Source organism: Tinamus guttatus, unplaced genomic scaffold, assembly GCF_059628265.1.
Source record: "Tinamus guttatus ecotype Peru unplaced genomic scaffold, ASM5962826v1 Tinamus_guttatus_pri_ptg000004l, whole genome shotgun sequence".
NCBI lineage: Eukaryota > Metazoa > Chordata > Aves > Tinamiformes > Tinamidae > Tinamus > Tinamus guttatus.
The window spans coordinates 1,912,700-1,918,699 of NW_028288538.1; positions in this window are offsets into that span (position 1 = coordinate 1,912,700).

A 6,000-nucleotide genomic window follows, 5' to 3' on the forward strand; every position below is an offset into this window, starting at 1 on the left:
AAAAGAGTACTGATAAAAGAAGTACTGATAAAAGAAACTGAGTATTTTCTGAACAAAAGCCAACGTAAAAATCGAGATCAGTATCCATGGCTCATTTCTCATTGTTGCATTTTTGAAGTAAAATTCTTCGCCTTCATTTGTCAGAGAACTTCTCAAGCATTAAATCTCTCTGCGTTTGTTAGCAGGAGTGACAAAATATGCAGCAGTATCATAGCAGAAGATCAAGGAATTTTATTACATTAGGTCAGAATGGGTGTGCTTGTCAATGAAGTTCAGCTTAACTGATGTAGACCATGGTTTTATATTATCCTACTTATCAGCAATGTACCCAGTTGCAGATTTATTTCCACTAAAAGGAGATATACCAAGGTTAATTATGTTTATTGCTGGAAGAAAGGCACTTTTTTCCCTACTTTGGATTTGTGAACTTTGTGTTTGCCTCTCAATATGTTTATAAGATCGTAAAACTCTCTCATCAAATCTGTTGTTCCAAGAGTGCTTTTATAGTGTCATTTAATCACTTCTTTTGCTATTTCTTTGGTGGCTTAACCAAGATGAACTCCCCTTTGTGTGTGTGTGTGTGTGTTTATGTATTTTGCAACTCTTTAATCTCTCCTTGGCTTATTTCTGAAAAGAATCCCATTTCTCAAGATTCTCATTGTATTGTCTGTACTAGCACTATACCCTGGAACAAATATTATGTAAAATCATCCTATTTCTTTTCTCTTGTATATACATCTCAGAATTAAACCTTTTGATAGCAGCACTGTGCTGGTGGTTCACATTCAGTTAGTTATCTGTCATTACCCTCAAATATTTTTAGCAGTCCTTAGACAGGATCCCGTGCTATATATCAGTGGATTATATTCTCTTTTTTGCTCAGTGTATAAAAATCACCTTTGCTTCTCTCAAAATATATTATTTGCTTGGACCCACTTTATGAAATCATCTAGGTCAGTGGTCTGTCACCTGCATTGTGAGCCAAGCCAGTCATAAAAAAAAATATGCAAAAGAAATCATAGTAACCTAGCAGGAAATCTGAATATAACATTTAATTGCAAGACCTATCAGTTAAACTTTCCTCAGCTAACTTAATACATGCCATGGTGATTTGCAGCTTTCAGAAAAGCACTGCATATGCTGACAAAGAGCAAGATTTCAAAAAGCTTCAAATTCCTGGCAGAATTCTATTATAGTGACAATATTGCTCTTACCCCCCAAAATGCAATCTCATCAAAAAGATATCAAGCTGGTTAATGAGATCTATTTTCTGTAATCCTGTATCAACTGATATTAATTGTATCACCCTCCTTTAGTTATTTTTGTCAAATCCCATATTAACTAGAATTTTTGTTACTTTGTCTTTGACTGACAGTTTTATAATTACCTGGATTACCTCATTTATCCTTTAAAATATTTTGCAAAGCATTATAAAGAGCATCTTAATAATACTATTTTTTTGGTGAAGAGAAAAGGATTTTGCTTTTATGAATTTTTATGCTACAAATTTTCTTGGTAATGAACCGTCTTTCTAGTCCTCAGTTTGCAACGCTGGTTATCACCACTGGGAGTCACCATTTCATTGGTTTTAGGTCAGAATGCTGCCGCCTTCTTCCGTTACGTCTAAAATGCTAAAATTCAGTCTGTCACCTTCTGTGAACAAACTGCTTCAAGTTGCTTATAACGTAACTAGAGCAATTGCTTCTCAGGAATAAACTCTGAACTAATGTTTTGCAATACAATAAACTTACCCCCCTTACAGATCTCTTCAAGCATGGCAGGAGTATGGAGCTACATGATGTTTACAATTACTGAAAACGTAAAGGCAATTTATTTATCACAATTCCTCATTTTTACTATGCTATGCATTTAGTTTTGTTCCCGCCATCCCTTTCCTTCTTGGATGCAGTTCACAAGTTTGTTATATCATTGAATTATAGAGTTATATAGTATTGTTTCCACTCATTTTGTATCTTTACATAGCTCATTTCAGAGTTTTTAATCTATTTACTGTCAACTTAAGCATATCAGAGATTTCAAGTATTATTTGAAGAAAAAAAAAGCCTTAATACCAATGTCAATAGAATGTTAAGCTTTAGCCTAGTAAGGAATTTTAAGTTTTGTGTAGATGATAATTTTGTGTATTTCAGTTTTAATTTTTTCATGATGTGAGTATTTATAACGTTAGAAATTAAGAAAACAATTTAGCGCAATGGTAAAGTCCACCTGAACAGTCATTTTGTCATTGAAGTCTCTGATTTGACTGGAACCTTTACACCGAAGTGACGCTTTGTGACGCCTCAGCCTCGGCAGTGGAAAGACCTGGCAGGTCACCTTTTCCACCCACTACCAAATTGGGATTGTTCCCTACAGTGCTTCTAGCTCAGGTTTGGGGTCACTGCTGTGCAATATAATGCCGTAAGGGTTATTTATTTATATACTACAGTAAATAGAAAGCAGAATTGCAAGGGTGAGTTTTTTTGCCCTTGCTTTCAAAATAACAAGGAGAAATTTCTGAGTGAAACTGATTAATTTCCTCTTAGGCTCCTATCATGAGAAATTAAATGAGGTAGCAGTTGACCTGTGTGGAACTCTGCTGTTGTGATTTGCTGTACAAATGAGATACAAAAGATTTTCTTTGAGAGCTCAGATATGTATATTGAAACTCAAGGAAAATATACAGGTTTTGATTGGCAATTGTGCATCTTTTACTCACCAAAGGAGTGTGACTAAAGGTTTTATAACCATAGAAATATTCTACCCAGTGCCAAATTATATGTTATAATAGGGCAAGGTAAATAGTTTAATTTATATATCCATATATGCACATATATACAGACTATATGTATGTTTGTGTATAATAAAAAGGCAAAATTTCAACATGCATTTCTTTTTCCTTAATTATTTTGAAGAACTACTGTTTGACTTGCAAATTCAGGAGTACCTCATTGTATACAGCAATATTTTAACCTATGCTGTCTACTTCTATATGCAGTGGTGCTTTTTGTATTTCTTAGCTGCAAGAGCATGAAACTGAGCAACAGCAATTATTCTGAATTTAATATAAAATTCATAAACTGACATAGGTACTGCTAGGCTTTGATTGTGCACTTTGAGGTTTTCATTTGGCAAATGTTCAAGCTTAAAATATGTTTTTCATGATTATTCCTCTTATTAAAGCTCATTTACTATTCATGGAAAGTTAGCACAAAAGGGAAGCGAGCAGTCAAAAGAAACCATTTAAAAATTCAAATGAACATCCAAGGGAAATGGACTGCCGTATTTGCCCAGCTCTACTGGGTATACCGTGCTGTTGAGTGTCTTTTTAATAGGTGCCTTTGTCATTGTCCTTAAGGCTTTCATCAGAAATGTTAGATAGCTCAGTTATGACTTCATATTATGGTCATGCAAAATTTGTTTTTGATATTGCCAATATGATTCTGTTTGAGTGATGCTAGGTAAGAATTTATTCACCACGTGGCTGCTTCTTTTAAAAATCAGTTCAAAAGTACTATTTAGTGTGATGTTAGCTATTGATTTTAAATGTGGTGAAAAGGAATCAAAATAAAGCAGCTCAGATCATTGTCCTTTGGTAAACTCAGAGACAGAACTGCCAGTAGTCTTGCTTTTCCTAGCTCCAAAGTTCCTGTTATTCCTCTCAAATTGGCTTTGTAGGAAAAGATCTCACCTGTTGATGGGAAGAGTTTGGATGAAGAAAAACCAGTAAAGGCTGCTTCTTTCTTACACTGAGCTCTGGACAAAGTTGCACCTTTTCTTTGCTTGCTTGAATGGGAGCAGGATATGTGTTAAAGGTTCCGCAAGGTCTAGGTGAAACAAAAGATGATTAATTAGTAACTGTCCTCTAGGTACCACAGTCGATATGACTGTCAAAGTACTTCCTATTAATACTTCACAAAAATGTACCAAGTCTTCTCTGATTTATTGGAATCGTTGGTAGCAATGCAATGAGGTGACAGCGATGGCGAGGCTGTCACATTCTGCAGCTTAACGCATCCCAGTCCTGCCTCTCCCGGGGCTGAATCCCGGAGCGGTTGAGACGCAGAAAGTCTCCAGTCCAACCGCTCGGCTCAGCGCAGGGGCAGGTAGGGCAGGTTGGTCGGGACTGAGTTGCCCACCTGAGTTTTGAGTATCTCCAAGCATGAAGACTCTGCAGCCTCTCTGGGCAACCTGTGCCAGGGCCGTCTGACTGCCCTGAAGGCAAAAAAGCTTTTTCATAGATTTAAGTGAAATTTTCTGTTTTTAAGTTTGTGCCTGTTGCCTTTTGCCCTGTCATTGGGGACCACTGAGAAGAGTCTGTCTCTCTCTTCTTTACGGCCTCCGATCAACTCATAAAATCCTCCATACTTTGTGTTGCTAAACTTCACCCTGTTTCCTAGGACATTGTCCATGGAAGGACTTTGCATGAAGCTGAGAAAAGAATAAGTTTTGTTTTCTTTCGTGACAGTTAAGAATTATATTTTCATTACAGACCTCTATAAATAAGGAAATAAAACTGTTCTTAAGCTCACTGGAAAACGGTGTTACTGTTAAGTGGTGCAGCATTTTTGTGTTATTCATTATAATGCCATGTTGGAGAGTTAGTTATATGAGCAACTGTGTGGTTTTTAGAAGTGGATAACTGCAAAAGAATTTGCTGCATCATTCAGCTTGATTTTTTCAGGTGCATTTACTCATGCAAGCTGGGGTCAAACGCAAGTGCTTTTCAATAAGATCTTGCTTCTTAGCCAAATTTATAACTGAACTATGGTAAAGAAGGTCAAATGATTTGCCTGGGAGTCGCACGCTGCCTGAGTGCTTCAGACAGGACTTGAGCCAAAGATCCTTTCTCTTGGTTCAACACCCTTAGCTGTAAATAGTAGCTTTCATTCTGCTTTATGAAGACCTTAGGCAGGGAGCATAATGTTTTATAAGTTTCTGCAAGAGACTGAACTGCCATTACAATGAGAAAGTAGTCTAATGTGCAAAGAAAAAGTTAAGGAAGGACAATATACAAAAAATATTGACAAGAAGAAAGAAATTTAAACCCATGTATGACTTTGTCTCTAGCACAGCTCTTTCTGCCCAGAGGTTTCAGGATCTGGCATGTGTTATATGGTGTTATAAATCAGTAACCTAGGCCTAGGAGCTGACTTGGCGCTGAGTGGACATACTCCTTGCAATCAAACCTTGGACAGGCCATTTAATTACCCACTAAATAGACTAGATCGAGATACTAGATTTCCCTGGGAAGTCTAGTGATGGTCTGCACAGTCCCCTACTACTCAGGCTGTCCCCATAACCTCTGAGGGGAAAATTCACTGGGGATATTATAAGCCACCTCGCTTTAGTTACCTTTCCTAGGTGTCATAATTAAGGAGAAGGATGCCCAGCTTCTTTCCAGTGAATAAGGAGGAAGAAATTCCTCATTTTCATGTGCGTAATGATCTGCTACTTCTCCCAGAGCACAGCTGAGACCTGTAGGATTGACAGTATTGCCACATATATTGCGTGTCTTCTGTTCCCAGGGTATGGGTAGGAATGTGGCCGCTACATGGTCAATAAGTAGGTAAAAAATAAGATAGCATTTCAACACACTATACTCAGAAAGCTCTGTCTTCAGATCTAGAAATGGAGCTACTTTGTGCAGCAGCTGATGTGAAAATTTCTGAGGTCCTGGAGGGCATGAGAACACCCATCAAATACCAAACTGCTGATAGCTTAGTAAGCTCTATATATAGCTTGGTGAGAGAATATATGATTTTGGTCTGTTTTTCTTATCTTTAAATGCTTATTTTAGGTATTTTTCCTTCTTTCTCTAGTCCTGAAGCCGTATTCCAGAAGTAGAGTAGCTCCTGAGGAAATGGGAAGTCCCAGTGCGAGGGAGCGCCTACGTGTTGGCTTAACCAGTACAGCTGCAGGTGAGGGGAAGTTACGGGGCTGGCGCAAGCTGAAGGTAAAAGCAGACCCATTTCTGTGGTTTTCCTGATCTGTGTTTGGACT